Genomic DNA, 22,468 nt, shown 5'->3' with positions numbered 1-22,468 from the left:
GTTCAATATGTATTTGTATTATAGGTGTCGAACACGATTAATCATTAAACAAAAGAACACACATTTTTTAGAGCTAGCTATTCTTCTTGCTTCCAATATTATTAATGGGTGAGAGGGTAGGGAGGAAGATAGGAAATAATTTATACCTATTTTTTTTTTCACTTTGCATCTTTCCTGAGTAACATAGTGACCATCCCACTGCAGATGATCATAAGCCTCTAGCTTCTTGATATCAATTGCTGTTGTGACTTTGAAAATTCCAGCTCTATTCACAACTGGATTATGCATTGATTATGGTCACAAATGGAATCTCCAAAGCCAACAAGGTTGATTATCTCAAATCATTTGACCCAAAGAAACATACTATTAGAAAGTCTGCAACGACCTATGACTTTTGACCCACTGCAACTTGGTGGCCACAAGAAAAGCCCTTGTGGCTTTCAGCAAGAGCTGATATTTTAAACTATACAGCTTTTCTTTATCTTAATAAATTTATCTTTTATCCATCATAATGAACTGCTTGCTAAAAGCACACCTTGTTGGGACCAACAATTGGTGTAATGGCAATGTTACTGGACTCCCATGTAGTTGACCGCAGTTTGAGTCCTGGATGCAGTGGCTTAAACTCACACTGGGCACATGTGCGTGGATGCCCAAGATCCCAAGAGAAGAATGGAGGAAAAGGAATTGCCACATGGCCATCCCCCTTGAGGGGTGATTTCTCGTTTTCTGTCTGTCTCTCTCTCTGTCTTTCTGGTGAGCACACGTGCCCTATAGCAAAAACCTCTCACCAAAAAAAAAAAAAGAAAGAAAGAAAGAAAGAAAAAAAGCACACCTTGTCTGAAAAAAATAAGTCCTTTCTGAGAAAAACCTACAAGTCAAACACAGCTCACTTACTAACAAAATCAAAGACGAGTGCTATACTCTTCAGATCTCCAGAACTAAGCCTGGGGAAGATATTTGGCCAAATGCTCTTATAAATGATGTCATTGAATGTGTACATTTTCCATCACTATTACAATTTCAACAGGAAAGAATCTAAGGTGTTTTCACTTTGGACACCCACCACTCAAACCAGCAATCCCTAGAAAGCAATATACTATTCCATTCATGAGTGGAACATTCTTTCCTCATCAGCAAATTGGTAATGCAGGCAGTATGTTGGCTGTCCTGATGGTGCAGGCAATATGCTGGCATGGACTTTGGCAGCAGCTGTCAGCAAGTGAGCCCGTGGACACGCTGAGGGTCACCCTCCCCATGTCTTCTTCTCTTAATTTTACTCCCATGCCTCTCATTAAGATGGGAAGTCTCACCACCTCCATGCGGGGCTTTCTCAGCAGCTTGCTATCCTGTTCACTAGTTGGGTTGATTTATGATTTAATTTTATGGATGATATCACACAATTATCTCCAGATGGAATAATCAGGATGAAGAGCTGCCAACCCACATTAGGAATAAAGAAGGTTCTTCCAGCACCAGCCATTTCTGCTCTGTAATTATTTTTTGTTTTGACTTCATAAATTCATCCAGAGACACTGGGTGTTCTTTTCCAGCAGGGCCTCATTTGTCTAATTCAAATGAGATTATCTCACCCTGGTCCCCATATTTCTCTTATCACTCTGCACCCAACAGGGAGACACATAAATTATGATTTGTGGAGGGAGAAAATGTACAAAATCTAATCTGCCCAATTTCGGATGCACCCATGGATTAATCTTGATGAATTGTGAATCTTAAAGTTTTGATTTAGGCCAGCACTTTAATGAGGAGAGGAAGCAGAGGTGATAACCTACAGACTCTATTACACTGAAATCATTTAACTAAACCTTGCCAAGGAAAGCTGGAAATTGAAGAACAGTTGTAATCACTCTTGTCTGTTGCATTCCCCAAGCCTTCTAATGCTATGTGATCCTATGACCCCAAAAGACATTTTTTCTTTTATTTATTTTTTATTCCTACATTACGAAATTCTGAAGAATCAACCTGTCCAGGTCTTACCTATTTTTCTTGTTTCCTCTCAGGCATAAGAATAATTGCCTGAATACTTCTATTCAAAACATACCCCAATAGCCCATTAAAGCACCATAACCACCACAGTGTCCCTTGGTTGGGTGTTAGTGCTTACAAAAATAATAACACGAAACAACAACAAAACATACTATTAAAGCTCTAGACATTTGGTTGATTATTCATCTGTTTATTTATCAAATAGTCATTGTTATGCTGGATTATTTTCATGCTTGTAAGCTATATAAAGTTTCTTTAACCAAAGAATAATAACACCCTATTGCAACATCTAAAAACTAGGGATAGTGGAGCAAGAAGGAATAAGAAAATTAGATTTCAGGCTAGGGGTTATGGAGAAACAACTCCATTAGACATTTGTTAAAGAATTTATTTTATTTTATTTGTTTTTAGAGGTTTTTGCCTTAGGGTGTGTGCACTTGCTGGAGAGAGAGACAGAATAGAGACTCTGAGAAGGAAAGAGAGAAATTATGCCCCCAAAGGTATGGCCTTGCTGTAATTCCTTCTCTTCCACTCTCCTACTAGGATCTTGAGCACACACGTGCACACATGTGCCCAGAATGATTATTAAGCCACGGGTCCGGGACTTGAACCGCAGTCGGTCATTTGGGAGTCCAGTGAGGTAACTGCTGCACCACTTGCTGGCCCCTATTAAAGAATTTTTAATAATAGTGCTGAGGGAGACTTATCAGCATTGCCTAGGAGCTTTTTAGAAATGCAGATTCTGAGCCCCAGCACATACCTATTAAATCAGACACTGTGATTTGGGCCCACTAATTTGTAGTTCAAGGAGCCCTCCAGGTGATTGTGATGCAAACTGAAGTCACTGGAGTGTGGCAAAAGTGGCTTTTGAGGATTTGAGATGAACATTCTTATTTGCTAATATAATTATCTCCCTTTTGGAGTTGAGAATGCTTAAAGAGTGATCTCAGAAAGCTTGTAGTTCTCTTGAACGATAAATAATCTCAAATGTAATATAAAGGGGAGTCCAAAAAAATTGTCCCCACCTGACACTGCACTATTCCACCAAACTCAGGGAAGTTACATAGTATTTTACCGCAAGTTTTACCAGGTCTTTTCAAAAGTATGTCAAGACATTGTCAGGATTATTATGAATATAATTATACTTTTTTTTGAGAGATTTTTGCTATAAAGTGCATGCGCTTGCTGGAGAGACAGAGACATAAACCAAAAAATCACCCCCACTCTAGGGCATACTATTAAAGCTCTAGACATTTGGTTGATTATTCATCTGTTTATTTATCAAATAGTCATTGTTATGCTGGATTATTTTCATGCTTGTAAGCTATATAAAGTTTCTTTAACCAAAGAATAATAACACCCTATTGCAACATCTAAAAACTAGGGATAGTGGAGCAAGAAGGAATAAGAAAATTAGATTTCAGGCTAGGGGTTATGGAGAAACAACTCCATTAGACATTTGTTAAAGAATTTATTTTATTTTATTTGTTTTTAGAGGTTTTTGCCTTAGGGTGTGTGCACTTGCTGGAGAGAGAGACAGAATAGAGACTCTGAGAAGGAAAGAGAGAAATTATGCCCCCAAAGGTATGGCCTTGCTGTAATTCCTTCTCTTCCACTCTCCTACTAGGATCTTGAGCACACACGTGCACACATGTGCCCAGAATGATTATTAAGCCACGGGTCCGGGACTTGAACCGCAGTCGGTCATTTGGGAGTCCAGTGAGGTAACTGCTGCACCACTTGCTGGCCCCTATTAAAGAATTTTTAATAATAGTGCTGAGGGAGACTTATCAGCATTGCCTAGGAGCTTTTTAGAAATGCAGATTCTGAGCCCCAGCACATACCTATTAAATCAGACACTGTGATTTGGGCCCACTAATTTGTAGTTCAAGGAGCCCTCCAGGTGATTGTGATGCAAACTGAAGTCACTGGAGTGTGGCAAAAGTGGCTTTTGAGGATTTGAGATGAACATTCTTATTTGCTAATATAATTATCTCCCTTTTGGAGTTGAGAATGCTTAAAGAGTGATCTCAGAAAGCTTGTAGTTCTCTTGAACGATAAATAATCTCAAATGTAATATAAAGGGGAGTCCAAAAAAATTGTCCCCACCTGACACTGCACTATTCCACCAAACTCAGGGAAGTTACATAGTATTTTACCGCAAGTTTTACCAGGTCTTTTCAAAAGTATGTCAAGACATTGTCAGGATTATTATGAATATAATTATACTTTTTTTTGAGAGATTTTTGCTATAAAGTGCATGCGCTTGCTGGAGAGACAGAGACATAAACCAAAAAATCACCCCCACTCTAGGGGCATGGCCAAGCCATAATCCCTTCTCCTCCACTCTCCTGTCAGGATTTGGATCATGCGCATACACATGCCCAGCATGAGTTTTAAGCCACCATGTCTGGGACTCAAACCATGGTCAACCATGTGGGAGTCCAGTGATGTAACTACTACACCATCTGCTCATTCCCTCTTATGAATATAATCATACTCACATCAACATAAATTTTATTTCCTTAATATATTGCACTGAAATTTTGTGCACATACAAAATCATGATCTTTGACTTTGGTTTATAATGTAGTTGGGCCATTTATTAGCTGTGTGGCTTCGAGGAAGCTACTTAATCACTCTATGTTTCTAATTTGATATGTGATGATAGTGATTATTATTTTGAGGGAGAACATTTTATTATTTGTATATATAGAAACTTCAACAGTGTACATTTAATCCAGTTTAGTGGCAAACAACTTAGCTTTTGCCTTTTTCGGCTTGGCAATAAGAATGACGGATTTTGGACCCAGGACATTGTTTCCCAGTAATAATGAATCTCTTCATATCTATCATTGTAATTTGTGCTAATAGCTTCCACCAGCTTAGCCAGGGCTCCTTTGTCTTCCAAGTTAACCTGTGTGAAGGCAATGGTTGTGCAGGTCTTCTGGTAGACCAGATATCCCAGCCTGGCCTTCCCCTGGAAAATACACTAAGAAATCCTATCTTCTGATGAAAGGCAGGCAGGAAGACAGTGAGCTCTATGGGATCTATGTCATGTGCATCATGTGCAATCACCAGCCAAGGCTTCTTATTCTCCACCAAGGTGGTGACAGTTTTGACCTTGCTCAAAGAATGAGTGATATCTCAGTGGGGACATCCCCTTTGCAGACAGTTTTCTTCTCAGCCTGGGCCTCTGCTGGTCTCTGCTTCTCCTGTTTTGTCTCTGGTCTGTGCTGGTATGACTAGCTGAAATAGTTGAGTAGCTGTTTGGTGGTCCAGGGCCTGAATGAACTGATTAATTACAGTGGTATCTTCAGTTGCTTGTAGGGGATAGCTCTTTGCCATCATTACTGAATATAGTAGGGTTAGATCCGTTTGGGCCTGGATATCCTGTCCTATGCCAAAATGCTTAGACTTTTTTCTCAGACAGGGGATTTACTTCATTCTTGGCCTCCTGCTTCTGTATGTCACTTTCTTCCTCCTTGACCTATTTCTCTTGATTTTTTTTTTAAGAGAGATTTTTGCTATATGGCGTGTGCACCCACCAGACAGGCAGAGAGACAGAAAATAAGAAATACCCCCTTGGGGATGGTCACGCTGCAATCCCTTCTCCTCCATTCTCCTCTTGGGATCTTGGCTGTGCATGTACATGCATCTGGTGTGAGTTTTTTAAGCTGCTAGGTCTGGGACTCAAACTGTGGTTGACCACGTGGGAGTTCAGTGATGTAACCTTTGTGCCATCTGCTGGTCCCTTCTTTTGGATTTTCAAAGCATCTTGAGAAGCTGGATGGGGAACCAGTTGTATTTATTGTAATTATGAAATGATCTTGAGCACTTACCCCAGCATACAATAACTCAGTATCTATTAGTTCTCTTCCATCTGTCCCATGTGATAATGAGCCTAAACTTCATACCATTTAGTTTCTTCCCCAGTGTGGTTTGTAAATGCTGTGTTAGTGTACTGTCATGGGTAGGGCTCTCCAGGGGTAGATACAAGGGAGAGTTTGGTAGAAAATATTTTTTAGGGAGTAACCTCTATGAAAAGAAATGGATGAAAGCAGAATTGGGGAGGTGATGAAATTTTGTTAAAATGAAAGTCTAGTGACACCTAAGTTAACCTTGTAAGGAGCTCAGAAATAAATATTCACAAGCTATGTGCTGTGGGCAATTGGTTACATTTTTACATCCTCACTTCACTCAGTCATTAAATGGGGGTCTGTTCTAGGAATTTTGGGACCTTGAGAAGGACGGCTCTCTACTGTAGAGGAGGACGACCCTACTGTGTACTGTTGTTCACATTATATTGTAATGAGTTTAAAGTGTGTCTCTTGTAGATAGCATGTAGTTGGACCAAGTGTTGTTTTTATTCATTCTGTCAACACTTTCTGATAAAAGTGTTAGAGACATTAAAAGTTTTTTACATTTAATGTTTTTACTGTTACTATAGTATTTCTATCTGCTGTTTTGCTATTTATTTTCTGTATGTTGGATGCCAATTTTGGTTCTATTTTTTCCATTTCTGCTTTCTTTTCTAATGAAGTCTTAACCAACCTTGCAAAGAGCTCGGAAATAATTATTACTCACAAGAGATGTTCTGTTGTCGAAATGGCTACATTTTTACCTCCTTACTTCACTCAGTCATTGAATGGGGGTCTATTCCAGGAATTCTGTGACCTTGAGAAGGACAGTTCTCTACAGCAGAGGAAGACCCTGAAATTGATGTTAGCTGAGGATTCTGTGGAACTCATTCTATGCAGCTAAAAAGCAAATCCTCCCTTGAAGTAAGACACAAGCAGTGCATTTTCATGTCTGCCATTTTTGGGTTCATATCCAGGCTTTACTGTTTGCTATTTCTGTCACTTATAGTAATGATGACAATAATATTTATTCTCAAGTGCGTCATATCTCTTGCATTCACTAATCCTGTGAAGTGTGTATTATCAGTATCCCTGTATTACAAAAGAAAAAAACTAAAACATGCAAAAGATATATCATTTGCTACAAGGTCAAATAGTAAATAGTAGAACTAGTTTTTAGATTTCCTAATTTGATTTGAGAGCTTGCATTCTATTATAAGTAGCTAAACTGCAATTGATATTGAGAATTAGATAATCCACCTATGGTTTGAATGCTTGTATCCCTTTCAAAACCAATGTTGAAATTTAATCTCAATGCCACAGTATTAAGAGGAAGGGTCTTTAGAGGGTGACTAGGTCTCAAGGACTTCTCCCTCATGAATGGTCGAGGGTCCTTACAGACTAGGCTTCACGAAGTACTTGGCACCTTTCATCCTTCTGCACTTTATCTATGAAGGAACAACATTCAAGGTGTCATCCTGGAAGAAGAGACCAGATCCTAACCAGACACTGAATCTGCTAACATCTTGATTTTGAACTTTGGCAGTCTTCAGAATCGTTCAAATAAGTTTTTATTGTTTATAAATTACATATGATATTTTACTATATTTAATTTTATTATAGCAGCACAAATGAACTAAGACATCCCTTAAAGCTGACTCTTGGGAACCAGCAGTTAGCGTAATGGCTATGTTGCTGGACTCCCACGTAGACGACTGGGGTTGGCGTCCCAGACCTGGTGGCTTAAAACTCACGCTGGGCGCGTGTGCATGCGTGCCCAAGATCCCAAGAGGAGAATGGAGGAGAAGGGATTGCGGTGTGACCATCCCCCCTGGGGGGTGATTTCTCGCTTTCTGTCTCTCTGTCTCTCTCTGTCTGTCTGGCGAGTGCATGCGCCCTATAGCAAAAACCTCTCCAAAAAAAAAAAAAAAAAAAAAAGAAAGCAGCTGACTCTTATTAAAATGAAAGTTGTGGGACCAGCAGGTGACGTGGTGGTTAAGGTGCTAGACACTCCCACATCGCTGACCACGGTTCGAGTCCCAGACCTGGCAGCTTGCTTTCTCACTCTTTCTCTCTCTCTGTCTCTCTCTGGTCAAATTAAAATAAATGAATGAATAAATAAAACAAATAATTATATAAAAAAAGAAAGTTGTAAATTAGAAACTTTAAGTCATGCTTTTGGAGCAGTAGTGATATTTCCTTCATGGGGGAGAACTCAGCGGGGAAAAAATATCCTTGTCTTATTCCTGATAGTAAAAGGAAATACTGCTCTTCACATTATATTGAATTACTTGTTGGATTTTAAATTTCTAACTCAATCTATTTCTATTTTATGGTCAATTCAGATTTTTCAATTTCTTTGTGAGTCAATTTAGGTAGTTGGGATTAGTTTTCTTGAACATATCCATTCACTGCGGCCATCTAGTTATTGACACACGGATGTTCATAATATTTGCTCATATGTATTTTTAAAATTTCCGTAAGATCAGAAATGCCTTGGATGGAATGTGTCTCTAGAATTTATGTTGATCTCCAACGTGGCAGTTTGGGGAATTTAAGGCTTTTAAAAAGTGATTAGTTCACAAAGGCTCATTCATCATGAGTGAATTAATACTGTCATTTTGGGAATAGATCTGTAATTTCAGGAGTAGTTTCCTTACCTGTCTGGTCTTTCTTATCCCTTTTACCCCTCAAACTTCTGCTGTGGGATAATGAAACAAGATGGCTCTTGCCACATCTTGGATTTTCCAGCCTTCAGTACCTTAAACTGATAAATCCATGTTCATGATAAATTACCCCATCTGTGGTATTTATTAAACCAGCACAAAATAGACTAGAACTAGTAGAAATATCAAGAATTTAATTTCTAATTTTAGGAACTTGAATATTTTTTTTGACTTGAGTAACTAAAGATTTATCAATTTTATTGATCTTGACAAAAGAACATTTTTTAGTTTCATTGCATCTGCCCACTGACTTTTTAATATTCCTTATTTTATTAATTTCAAGTCTAATGTTATTTCTGTCCTCCTGCTTGAGTGATTTTTCTTTGCTTTTTTTATTTTTTAGAGGTTTTTGAATATTTCTTATTTGAGGAGGTATCCTTCAGTTTTTATACATGGTTTTTAAAAATTCCTTGACCATATTTAAAACTAATTTAATGTCTTTTTTTTTTTTTGAGAGGTTTTTTCATTATAGGGCACGTGTGCTCGCCAGACAGACAGAGAGACATAGAGACAGAAAGCGAGAAATCACCCCCCCGGGGGGATGGTCACACCGCAATCCCTTCTCCTCCATTCTCCTCTCGGGATCTTGGGCACGCACGCACACACGCCCGGCGTGAGTTTTAAGCCACCGGGTCCGGGACGCGAACCGCGGTCGACTACGTGGGAGTCCAGCGACATAGCCATTACGCTAACTGCTGGTTCCCTAATTTAAAGTCTTTATCTAGCACACTCAAAGCCTGGACTTCCATAAGACAATTTCCATTGAAATTGGGTTTTTTTTTCTATATATGCATGATAATTTTTTATTTCTTTGAATGTTTCTTATTTATCATAGGTCATGTAGGTGAAAGGGAAAAGAACTAAACTCAACTCTATTTGACTCCAAGAATACTTTTTTTATTGGTGAAAACTGGACATTTGACTAACATACGTTTCAGTGTTGCTGTTTGTCTTCATTTAGTGACTTTTTGTCTGTTTGCTTAGTGACTTTCCTGATGTAATTACATAAAGTTTGTATTGTGGATGTTTTTGTTTTTAATTTGCCAGAGGTACATGCACTCATTGGAAAGACAGTGAGGAAGAGAGAGAAATAAAGAGAGAGAGAATGCACCCCCCTCTCCATGGGAGAATGGTCATTCTGAAATCCCTTCTCTTCCATTTCTTCCTCCTTTTGGAATTCTGGGTATGCACACACATGTGCTTAGCATATTTTCAAGCTACCAGGTCTGGGATGCAAATTGCAAAGTCAGCCATGTGGAATCCAGCTGCCTAATGACCATGCCACTAACTGGTCCAAGTTTGTAACTTCTTAACTGTGTGTGGTCACTGATTTTTCTGCTCAGTTTTCTACTTGTAAGTTTATGAGTTAATAGATGTTTCTTTAAATACCTTCAACCAATAAGTTCCTCTGACTTTTACCAAAGGACTCCAAGTGAGTGTCAAAGAATGTCTTCAGTGTTCTACTGTAGCCTTTGTCTGATACTTACACAGAGCCTCAAAGTGGGAGATCAGATTTTCTTAGATGTTTTTAGACTGTGCACAGACCTCGCACTTGCAAAGATTTTTAGTATCCCAGTCAGAACTTTTCAAAACCTTTTGTAAAAATTTTATTTCCTGGATTTATATTTATGTTTTTTTGTTTTTTTTTTTAAAGATCAGGGTGCCAAAATCAAAGAGGTTGTCCTTACTGTCTTCATCACCTCAGGCAGCTGCAATGTTAAGCTGTTGCTGCTAATTATTTTCAACAAATGCCCTGGGGAAAAAAGGCTGTTCACATTCATAAAGTCCTGAGTTGAGCCAAATAAAGACAAGTCCTGAGATTGGGTGTTTCCAAGGAAGTGCCACACCAATTACATAATGACAATTCTCTAAAATTTGAGCTGTCTGTGGACCTCTATCCCCATTATGATTTTTGTTGGTTTTTGTTCTGGTCATGGTTCCACCATCCCAATTTCTGCCCATGTTTGATAATTTTGTATTGGAGGCTAAATATTCTAATTGCTATATTACCAAGTGTCCAGTTTTTGATGTATTTTATTTATTTATTTATTTATTTATTTTAGAGAGACTTTTGCTATAGAGAATGTGCACTCACCAGAGAGACAGAAAAAGAGAAATCATCCCCCCCCCTCCTGGGAGATGACCACACCACAATCCCTTCTTCATTCTCCTCTCAGGATCTTGGGCACACATGCACATGAGTTCAGCATGAGTTTTAAGTTGCCATGTTCAGGACTCAAACCACTGTCAACTACAAGGGAGTCCAGCAATGCATTACGCCATCTACTGGTCCCAATGTATTAAGAGTATTATGTGTTGTCTTGACAGGCAGTTAAGTTTCTCACAGATCAACTTCATTATTTAAGGTTTTGTTTTGTTTTTAAGCTTGGTTGCTGTAGGGTTGGGTAGATTTTACTCTGTGGCTATGTTAACCCACCTGCTAATGTAAAACCTTTCTGGAGTTTTTATTGAATGTTTCAGATCTCCAATGCAGTTTCTCCACTCTGAATAACTCAGATCTGGTTTTACTCTAAGGGAGCTCTATAAATTGTTCAGCTGACATAGCCCTTTTTGTTTGTCCAGCCTTGTTGAGTCTTACCTCGTACATGTACAGCTATTGTACAAATGACATGAGGAGAACCCTATACTAATTTCTGTAGTGCTCTTTCTTCAGAACCCACTTTTGTATTCTGGTTCACAAATTCTTTTATTTCTTTGTTTTTTTTTTTTTTTTTTTTTTTTTTTTTTTTTTTTTTTTTTGAGAGATTTTTACTATGGGACATGCATGCTTGTTAAGAGACAGAGAGAGAAAGAAAGACAGAAGGAGAGAAATCACCCCCCTGGGGGGGGGCATGCCATAATACCTTCTCCATTCTCCTCTCAGGATCTTGGGCATTCACACACATGGTCCTGGTGTGGAGTTTTAAGCTGCTGGGTCTGGGACTCAAACCATGGTCGGCTGCCATTGGAAGTCCAGTGGTATAACCATTAAGCCATCTGCTAGTTGGCTCTAATGCATTTTCCTTTCTGTGCAACTTCCATGCTCTAGTTTACTTTCCCTATACCATTTTTCAGGAAGTGCTCTAGTCTCAGAGTCAGGGTAATAATATGGCTCACATTGTTTCTTTCTCTTTATTCAAGAATCACAACCGATTTAGGTTGTTTTTTTTTCCAGCATCTAAAAACAATTGTTAGCCTTTATCCCTCCCACTCCAGTTTCCTAATTATTTGCAGTGAGAGAACAAGTTCAGCATCACTTGTTCCACTGTAGCTGGAGGTTAAAATCTGTCTGGGTGCCTTCAAAAGTCAAGGAGCATGGTGCTGAGGCTTTCCAACCTATGGTGGGAGGATGTTCACCTTCTGATGGGATAGAATGATAAAATAAAAATTCCTTTTCTATCATTTTTATATACATGCAATCACTGTACATCTTTACGGTATACAATATGGTTTTTCCCAGCATAAATATGGTGCATATTAGTCAAGTCAAGACAAAGACAAGATTCTAATAAAGGGTAAAATAAAAATTTCTAAGAACCAGCCAATGACATGGTAGTTGGTGTGGCTGGATACCACATAGCCAACTATGTGGTCTGAATACTAAACCCAGCATCTTGAGAGGATTGGTGGACAAGTGAGCATGCATACCCAGGATCCCAAGGGGAGGGGGAAATGGAGGAAAGGGGATTACAGTGTAGTCATTCCTGATAAGAGGTGCTTTCTCATTTTTTCTCTGTCTGTCTCTCTCCAGCAAGTGTATATTCCCTCTGACAAATTGGAAAGAAAGAAAGAAACAAACAAACAAAAAACCTAAGAGAAATTATTAACAATCAAGAGTCAAAATTGCCGGGGACCAGCCTCGGCGTGGGTGGGTTATCTCGACGGAGGCAGGGAAGGTGAACAGAAGACAGAGGCCTCGATGTTTATTTTAAATTTTCTGCAAAGAAAGACTCTAAGCAGGCAAGACAACACTTTATCATCTTCACAGAAAATAAAGGCGGTTGTAAAGAAATGACTAGTTAAAGATCTTAAGCTTCTGACTAGCACTTTATTGTGTAGATGAGAAATTAACTTCCCAGAAGAAATCTTCATCTCCTTAAAGTCTATCAGAAAAATGCTTTCATATGTTCTCTAAAACGCTAATTACTTCCCAGAAGAAGATAGTACATGATGTCAGTTAACATAGTTCTACTACTCCAGGCTTAGGACAGTTTTTCTTTCCTAATGATCACAGTTAATCCTCACTTCCTTAAACCAGTCCTAAAGCTGTGGGAAGGAAAATGAAGCCTTGGACAAGTGGCTATGGATACCCTTATTGTCACGATTATATCAAGTCATGGGTCATCCCTCTAGTGTGTTCTGCTGGATTCAGAGAAGATGGCGGAGTAACTGCTATGTCCTCAGTAAAGACCCGATTTGGTGAACTGGACACAGATGACATATGATGGTTTCAATGATGCCTGGCTCTAGGCTTTCCTCTATCTTCAATTAGGGAGAAATTTAAAAAAAGAAAGAAAGAAAGAAGACAGAAACAAAAACAAAATCCATGCTTGCATCTGTTTTTTGCCAGTCCCAGGTGCAGCGTTCCAGCTTTGTCTGGAAAGGTTAGCACATACAGAACAACATTCAGCTACTCAGTGTAGAATGTCAGATCTCTTGCTCTTGCTTGGTAATTAGGTGCAGATGACATGGAAGGAGGAAGAGAAAACGAAGATAACACGAGGTAATATAAATGATCAAAAGTAAGCTTCGAGTGACTACGGACTCGTTGTCTCAAAATCCTATCCTATTTCACTTTGAACATGTCTGTCACTTAAAGAAAGCATTCTAAAATTTGATTCAAAATTAATGGGTGCAATACATTCACCATGGGCAAAAAGAACGGGCCTATTCGTCCTTCATCTGGAAAGAGAGATACTTCTGACTTACGGGATTAGTTTCTGTCTTCTGTGTTTTCTGAGCGGCAAATTGTGAAGTGGAAAGTGCTCAGTCTGGTACCATAGGGATTTTAGGCATGCACACACACACATACCTGCATATTTCTTAAGCGATTGAGCTGGGATACGAACAGTGGCTATGCAGGAGCCCAGTTCCTTAACTACTAGATCACAGGGCCAGCCCTGCAACAGACTTTCTTAAATTAATTTTTCAATACACCAGACATTTAATGAATAGACTATCTATTCATTATATGTGCTTGTTTAAAATATGTAATATTATTATTTATATCATTTAATACTTTTTTTTTTCTGTGCTTGGTAGCACTTTATAAAGTAGTACTGTGCAAAGCGAGTAGAAAGGCAGTTTTGGGTTATAAACCGAATTCGATGTAGGAAGAAAAAACATTGATGATTTCTTTCTTACTGTTGCTCTCACTTATATCTGGAGACTCAAGAAAATTGAATATCGAAATTTTTTATCTAAGTGGCATCTTGAAGTTCAGTATAGATTGTCTGGAAAGGGATATCATAATTATTTTTTTCCCATCCCTAACAAAAGTCAAAATAACAGATAATGTAAAGTCACTTGATGCCAATTTTTGTGAATATTTGCGATAAAAAATATGCAAATCAAAATGTCCTCAAAAAACTTACTAGTGTATTTTCCTCAGTTTACCATTTTTCAATAATAAGCCTGTATTAATTTTACAATGAGAAAAGAAAATTAAATGTACTCCGTAAATACTTGTAATTATTGTGGTGGATTGGTTTCCAACAAGGATCACATTCTCATTCTTATATGCCTCCATGTACAGCAGAAATTGAGTAGTCAAAATTTACATTTTTCTGACTCTTTTATAGCTATAGTTTCTAAATCATCTTTTAGACTGCATTTATCAGGATCATTCCCATGAGTTTTGAAGAACAAAAATGAGGGAGACACAAGTTGAAATGAAGCTAGGTTTTTCTGGAGCAGCATTAAAATTTACTGGCTTGGGACCTGCAGATGGCATAATGGTTATGTCGCTTGACTCTCATGTAGTTCACCATGGATCATGTCCCGGACTTAGTAACTTAAAACTCACTTAAGGCGCATGTGTGTGAGGGGAAAATGGAGGAGAAGGAATTGCAGCATTACCATCCCCCCTGGGAAGTGATTTCTTATTTTCTGTCTCTATCTCTGGCTCTCTAGTGAGCACACACACTGCTTAGCAAAAAAAAAAAAAAAAATCTCTCTCCAACAACAAACAAAGATGGCTTTATGGACGTCAAGCAGCAAGGTATGAAGGTATTCATGTTCTCCCAGCAGATATTAAGTAGCTGTGACCAGGCACTAGAAACATGGCAGGGGCTTTCCTAATCTCTGACACCTGGTCAAACTGGTTTACTTTAGGACCACCCACTTACATTAGTGATTTCCCAATGGAGGTTATAGTGTCCCTCATAGGCTAATCACACAATATTATTCTGAGGGGTATTCATTCACAGCTAATGCCCAAGCCCTTCTGCTGCTGTTGTTTTGTTTTTATAAAGCTTTTATGTATTTGTTTCTCCCATGAATGAAAGAGAGAGGGAGGAGAGAGAGAGAGAGAGAGAACCCCAAAATAGGATCTGGACACCACAATCCACCTCCAACCTCCAACCACCCCTGAATCACAGGTAAATGCATGCCTGATAGACTCAGGGAGTTTCCTAGGTTTCAACTTGGAGCCTTCTCATGTGGAATTGCCTCTTAGAGCACTGAATTTCACCTCTGTACCGCCATCTGGGCCCCCCTCCTACTCATTTCTTAAATCACTTCCTGCTTCACATACTAGAGAAGGTTGTGTTTTGTGCAGTTAAAGCTCAATGTACTGAAAGACGTAGGGCACTATTTTAAACAGTCGATGTATAACTCTCTGTTAGGTTGCTATTGTGCAAGTAAATGATACTGAGTAGGGGGGGAAAAAAGATATAAAGAGATAGGTCCACGTTTCTTTCTTCCTTCATCAAGTTATTAAGAGCTAAAAAGGAAGGCACGGTGCATGTTTGCAGCTGAAATAAACCCAAATTCTGACCACAGTGATGGAGAAGGTTGCACTTACAGAAGTGGTAGATCAGATCAACATTTAGGGATTTTCATAGTTGGAAATAAAGATAACGGAGCTAAAGTTAGAAAAATAACTAACCAAGTTTAGCTAACTGAATGGCTGTCAGAGGTGGGGGAAAAGGAGCAGTTAAAACTTAACTGGGTTTTGCACTTGAGTAACTAGGATGATATTGATACCATCAAGAGATTGAGAGGCCCGGCCAAGGTGGTATGCACTGGTAAGACTCTGCTGTTCCACAGGCTGAAACAGTATGGGAGGCCCAGGTTTGATTCCCAGCCTAGCCTTAAAAAACAGTGAGGGCCAGCAAGTGGCATAGTGCATAAGGTACTGGATTCCCACATGGCTGACCACAGTTTGAGTCTTGGACACGATGGCTTGAACCTCACACTGGGGGCATGTGCATACATGCCCAAACTCCTGAGAGGAGACTGGAGGAGAAGGGATTGCGGCGTTGTCATCCCCCCCCAACAGGGGGTGATTTCTCACTTTCTGTCTCTCTGTCTCTCTCTCTGTCTCTCTGGCAAGCATATGTGCCCTATAGCAAAAATCTCTCATTTTATTTTTATTAAGGAATACACTGATAGGGGGAACAGAGGTTGAAAAATTTCTATTGGTACCTTTTATAATTTTTGAATTTTAAGTCATATTAATAGGCACCTATTCAAAAAATTAATTTAGAAGATACTACCTTGGTCTAGCTGGTGGCATCATGGTTAAGGCAATTGGATCCCATGTGGTCAACTAAATGGTTCCCAGACCCAGCAGTTTGAAAAACATCCCAGGTACATGTGCATGTATGCCCAAAATCCCAAGAGGAGAATAGAAGAGAAGGGACTGCAGCATGGGTGTAAGCCAACCCCATAGTAGTGGTTAAACTCTGCTAAAGTCAGATCTTACATGATCAACTAGGGACTGAGTCTCAGATCTCATAAAACAAACTGGGCATGTACATGCATGCCCAGGATCCTGACAGGGTAGAAAATTGGAGGAAAAAGGACTATGATGTGACCAGGCCCCAGTGGGTGGAATGGGGGTGCTTTCTCTTTCTCTCTCTCTCATGCATGTGTATGTGCCCTCTGGCCTTTAAAAATAAACAAAGAAAGAGAAATACAGTCATATGGCTGAGTTTGAAGTAAAGATAATAAGCCCAGATGTAAACATGTTGATCAAAGCCCTGGTCAGCTAAAAAGAGATAGATGTTCTAATACCACATGGAAAGAGTCAAGCTTATTGGAATTGCCCAAGAGATTTATCATGGGATTGTCCATCTAAAGAAAAGAGATGAGGGAATGATTATGTCACTCGACTCCACATGGTCAACTGTAGCTTGAGTCCTGGACCCTGCAGCTGAAACCCAAGCGTGTGCGTGCCCAAAACCCCAAGAGGAGAATGAAGGAGAAGGGATTGTGAAAGAGATCACACAAAATGAATCCAAGCAAGTGAGTAAACTGTGTGTGTAGTGGGAGTGGGGGTGTCACTGAAAATCTAAGTGTGGGATTACCAGGCTCAAACCAGCTAATTCTTTACACGAACTTGGGTGATTTTGTCTAGGAGCTGGGCCAGGAATGGACAAGGTGCCAGTAGAGGTATCTGGAAGGAAATACCATCAAACTATTGGCAATGCAGGGTTGGATCTTTAGAGAGTGGATGAAGTTACAGAGTTAGATTTAGGATCTATTTTTCTTGAGGTGATATTTAAAAACCACTGATGAGGAGCCACAGAGGGGGAAAAAAATGACCTTCCTGTCAATAGATTGGTATAACAGAAAAATCAGTAAGTGAGACTCAAAAAAGAAGATATTTAAAAGATGATTCTAGGGGATAAAAAGACAGAGAAGTACTATTTACTGCATGAAGAGAGGCAGAGCTGCGAGCAGTCGAGGGTGGCTGACAGTATCAAATGCTGCTGAAAGGTGGAAGATGGAATTGTTAAATGACCATTGGACATTGCTAACTGAAAGGTCATTTGTCACTGGTGACCTTCAAGGAGAAAATTTGAGTAGCATGGCCTGGGTAGGAGAAAGAAGCTAAGGGATTAAGGAGGTCACAGATGGCATGATGAGAAGCTATTTCAGGCTTCCAGCTTAATCAGCAGGCAGAGATCAAAAGTCCAAGCTATTCTCGTTCATGTTTCTTGGCAACTGATGCCCTGGACTACTGCATTTTCCTGCAATACCTTTTTTTGTCTTAGAATAATTGACTTCACCTTTCTCCTGATAGAAAGGTAAAATCAATGCATTTTAAAATAACATCTATTCTATTGAAACTGGACAGGAAGTAGAAGACAAAAGGAATGTTGTTGCTGCCAAAACAATGAGATAACTTGTATCTTCCGGTGCACGGACTACACCTCACAAAACCCAAAACCTCCAATGGGAGACTGGGCAAGTAGCTTCCAGGGATTGCAAAATTAAGAACTAGTTTAGAGTGTCAGACTGACTATTCCTGTTTTCATTTATGGTCCTTCATTTTTCCCCCCTATTCACTAATAGAAGTTTTCTTGTTAGTGAGAAGTTGGGGTAAATGAAGTTGACCAGCAGTGGTCAATGTTGGGGTCAGAGAGGGTTTTCTATTACTTATCTAACCTTGTCTACAGTGTGAATTTGGTGACTCATCAGGGACATATCATGCTCCTGGTTGCCTGTGGGAACTTCTCTGTTCAGATCCTCAACTGGAAATTTACTGAAAATAAACCAAAATTTCTCACTAGCCATTTCCCTCCTTATGTAACACAGAAAAACCAAAACGAAAGCAAACATTTAAAAAAGTGACTGTGAATAACACAACAGAAAAAGCAAACAGGACTACAATTTTTAGAGTTGGAGATGATTGTTTTTGCATAAACATTATGTCATTTGGTATGCAACTTGGGTATTTTTCATCATGGAAAGTAGAACATTTCATGCTTGTAAAGGAAAATAGGGGTAGAAGTTGTAAATCTTTGGATAGTTCCTTTCTGATCATTCCTATGTACAAGGGCACTATGGGAGACTTGCCTAGCGTAACATGGAATTTTAAAGTTTGGATAAGAAATAAAGGTGGTAGCTGCAATTTTTAGAGCCAGTTAGGTAGTTCTGGAAGAAATGCTACCCAAAAGAGTGAGTTGACATCCCAAGGAGTTGTTCATCTGAAGTTTTAATACTGGGAAGGTAAATACAAGTATAAATGTAAATGAAGTCTTTGGAAACCAGGTGAGACGGAGAGAAGAGGAACATAGGCAAGAAAATATGGAGCTTGAAGGAATACCTGAACCTACGCTGACAAAGCTATAATGGCATCACCTAGAAGGCCTACAGGTTCAGTATCAGGTGAAGATATTGGGGTGAATGTGGATGATCTCCAGAAACACTGTGTGTGTTAAATGCATGCAAATCTCCATCAGCATGTAAAGACCACATTCCTCTTATCACCTTGACCTCAAGCTGTTTCATATCATAGTTTCAATCATTTCTCTTCTTATTACCACAGCCCCTTTCAACCTGGATTTTTCCTAGTAATCTTTTGGTCGTCTCATTTTGTTTCCTTGAAGGCAGAAACTGGGGAGAAAAATTTTAAGAAAGGATTCTGGAAGTTTTAAAAGTTGGAGTGTTAGAACGAGCAGATGTTATGTCAATGGACTTCCACATGGCCAGCCACAGTTCACGTCCTAGACCTGTAGGGTTGAAACACACACTATGTGCCTGCATGCGTGTGTATGTGTGCATGTGTACGTGTGCATGCCCAAAATCCTGAGAGGAGAATGGGGGAGAAGGGACTGCGACATGGCCATCCCCCTAAGAGATAATTTTTCGCAAGCACTCTATAGCAAAAATCTCTCTCTCTCTAAAATAACGGGGGAGAGGGAGAGAGCAGGTGGCATGGTGATTAAGGGTGCTGGACTCCCACATGGCCAACCGTGGTTCAAGTACCGAACCTGGCAACTTGCTTTCTCACTTGTTCTTTCTCTCGATCTGTCCCTCCCTGGTCAAATTAAAAGTGAGTAAATAAATAAAGTTGAATAAAATGATTCTTAAAAAAATAGAGTGTGGAATCTCTAGACACAATCATTTATTAAAAACATAGCAAATTGGCCTTGGGAAAACTAGTGAAATAAAGGCAGCAAAATTGGTCTGCTAGGGACCCACCCACCTATGAGATTTCAAGAGAGCTTGCTTGCAAATGCCTTGCTAATTCTGTCATAGAAGTTTCTTTCCTTCTATTTTAATAGTTTTAGGGTCTTCAATGTAAATAGAATTTTTGTTTGCATAGAATTTGGAATTCACACAGGAATTGCACATGTATTAACCAAATGATCCTCATAACAGCTCATTGAAGTAGGTCCAACGGATTCTTATTACTCCTACTTTACAGATTAAAGGAAAGTAACTTACCCAAAAGTTTCATTTTAAAATGCAAATGTGCAAATGTCCTGGGAATTGGTCGCTATAGCACTTCAGGGCAGGGAGAAGATCGGTACCTGCTTGAAATGCAGGTGAGAAAAGATGGAATGGAGGGTGAGAAGGTGCTAGAAAGCAGACTTTTTGAACTTCATCATTTGCCTAGAGATCATCCCTGAGTGAAATCTAATGCCTTAAGGCAGGACCACATTTAAAACTTAAACACTTCCATTGTGAAATGCTCAAGAATTCCCCAAACATTTCTGCAGATTGCCTGTTCATGCTGTCTAAAGTTCTGAAGAAAAGAAAGAGGGGAAATTTTTTTTTTTTCTTCTCCTTCAAGAGCTGTAGTATTTAGGTCAGGATGATTTGGCCTCGTGTTTAATTCAGTAACTGTGGAAGGCTTGCTTTCTCCACCTAGTGGCCAGGAAGAGATTTTCATTTCTACGGAGGGAGAAAGTGGCAGGAAAGAAAGACCAGACCACATGGAATAAGAGCAAGCAATAATAACTTGTGCAAAGGGTGTGCTAAGTGCTCTATGTATGATATCAGTCCTTGCACCCTGGGAGGCAGGAATTTTCAATGCCCATTTTACTGAAACAAAGAGAAGTGACTCATCCAAGTTCACATAGTTGGAATGCAGCGTAGCCAGGAATTTAACCCAAGAGTATGACTCCAAAGTCAACGCTCTGCTTCATTAATAAATTAGCTTCTCAAACACATTGACACTAGACATTCTGTGATATTTCTTGAAATAAAACCACATGACACATATCAATCACCAAGTTTAGTGACAGGACAAATACAGTGAGAAGAGGACCCAGGATTGCCCACCGAGGAGCTATATAATCCGTGCATCTGTTGTCTAATGGGGGAGGGAGGATCTAGTTCTTTATTTCATAGGGACGCTTTGTCAATTTTCATGAGTAAGCAGGTTTACTAATGGTTCCTCCTTTTTATGCGTCTCCCAAATAGAACACCTTAAAGGAGGATATATTTAAAACCAGTAAACAACAAAACACAGACCTCACAGATTCCACAGAAACTTCACCAAGTAAATGGACCTGGTGTGCAGAGAGGAATTATAAAATATGCAGCCCATAGACTGCAGAGAATGAGAGAGAAATGAAGAAGGGATGGAAAGAAAGAGGAAAAGAGAGAGAAAATACACTTAACAGCTGAATGAGGTAGTCAGTATTCTCCACCTCTAGAAAAGCATTTCAAAAAAGTATATATAGGAGCCAGTTCTTTGCATAGTGGTTACGTTGCTGGACTCCCACTTGGCTAACCACAGTTCAAGTCCCAGACCCAGTGGCTTGAAACTCACACCAGGCACGTGTGCATGTGTACTCAAGACCCCAGGAAAAGAATGGAGGAGAAGAGATTGCGGTGTGACCATCCTCCCTGGAGGGTGATTTCTTACTTTCCCTCCACTCTGTCTGTCTGTCTCTCTCTCTCTCTCTCTCTGGCAAGTGCATGCACCTAAAGCAAAAACCTCTTTAAAAAAACTAGGTGTATATAATTTTTAAAATAGATCTAGATTAGGATTTCTCCAGCACTTTTTCTGATCGAAAGGCCATTAAGATGCAAGAATTGAAAACAGTTGCTTCAGATCCAGGAAAGGGTGATAAGGTGGGTTTCATTTGTTCTAATCATGGGCAAGAATGTCTCTATATTTTTCTTAATGAAATGCAGGGCATATGATTTATTTTGCGAGTCAGAAGTAGGTAGATAAAGAGAAAACAAAACTTCCTTTTCTTTCTAAGTCACATTTTACCGATTTGTTTGATAGCTTCTGAAACTAAACTAAACTAAACTAAACTAAACTAAACTAAAATGTCGTGACCTAAGATACATGAAGCTGAGAATCTGAAATGCCCTCCCCTCTGCCTTGAAAAGCTCCTGGACCCCCTTTCTCACCAGGCCAGTGTTTGATACTGAGCGGCAATTTCTCAGAGCGAAGCCATTCCCTGAACTGGATCAGGCGCTCAGTAAAGTAGCTAGATCTGACTTCTCTTTCTAGGGAAAGTGGATCCTCAGCACCAGCATCCTTCAGGAATTTATTAGGCAAATTCTCAAGTCCCACTATAGACCCACTGGAGGAGACCCTCTGAGGTTCAGTAAGGTATGTTATAACAACTTCTCCAGGTAATTTTGATATCTGCAAAAGTTGAAGTATCACTGGGTTAGGTAGTAATGGCATTTTCCAAAGTTAGTGGCAAGGTCTAGCAGAGATAAATAACACAAAATAACGCATGACTCTGCCATCATTTTTAGTTTACAATATTCCTTCAGAAGTCAGATGCAATGCTGTATAGGGGACAGCTATAAATGGACTATAATTCACTTTCCACCAAAACATGCAAGGTGAATGGATTCCCAAAATAAAAATGGAATTAAATTAGACAAAAGCAAAATATTGTTTCTTGCATATCTAGTTTTATAGATTAAGAGTGTACTAGCCAGTAT

At 39.4% G+C, this 22,468-nt stretch overlaps 1 long non-coding RNA gene across 1 annotated transcript in view; it reads left to right on the top strand.

Moving 5' to 3' along the window:
* The window catches only part of LOC114009752 (uncharacterized), a 173,997-nt gene that overhangs the window by 90,392 nt on the left and 61,137 nt on the right, over positions 1-22,468 (top strand). The window lies entirely within an intron of this gene.

The sequence above is a fragment of the Tupaia chinensis genome, unplaced genomic scaffold, assembly GCF_000334495.1.
Source record: "Tupaia chinensis unplaced genomic scaffold, TupChi_1.0 Scaffold000617_1, whole genome shotgun sequence".
NCBI classification, from domain to species: Eukaryota; Metazoa; Chordata; class Mammalia; order Scandentia; family Tupaiidae; genus Tupaia; species Tupaia belangeri.
Note: the sequence above shows the minus strand (reverse complement) of the source record. Positions and strands in the feature narration are given on the sequence as shown.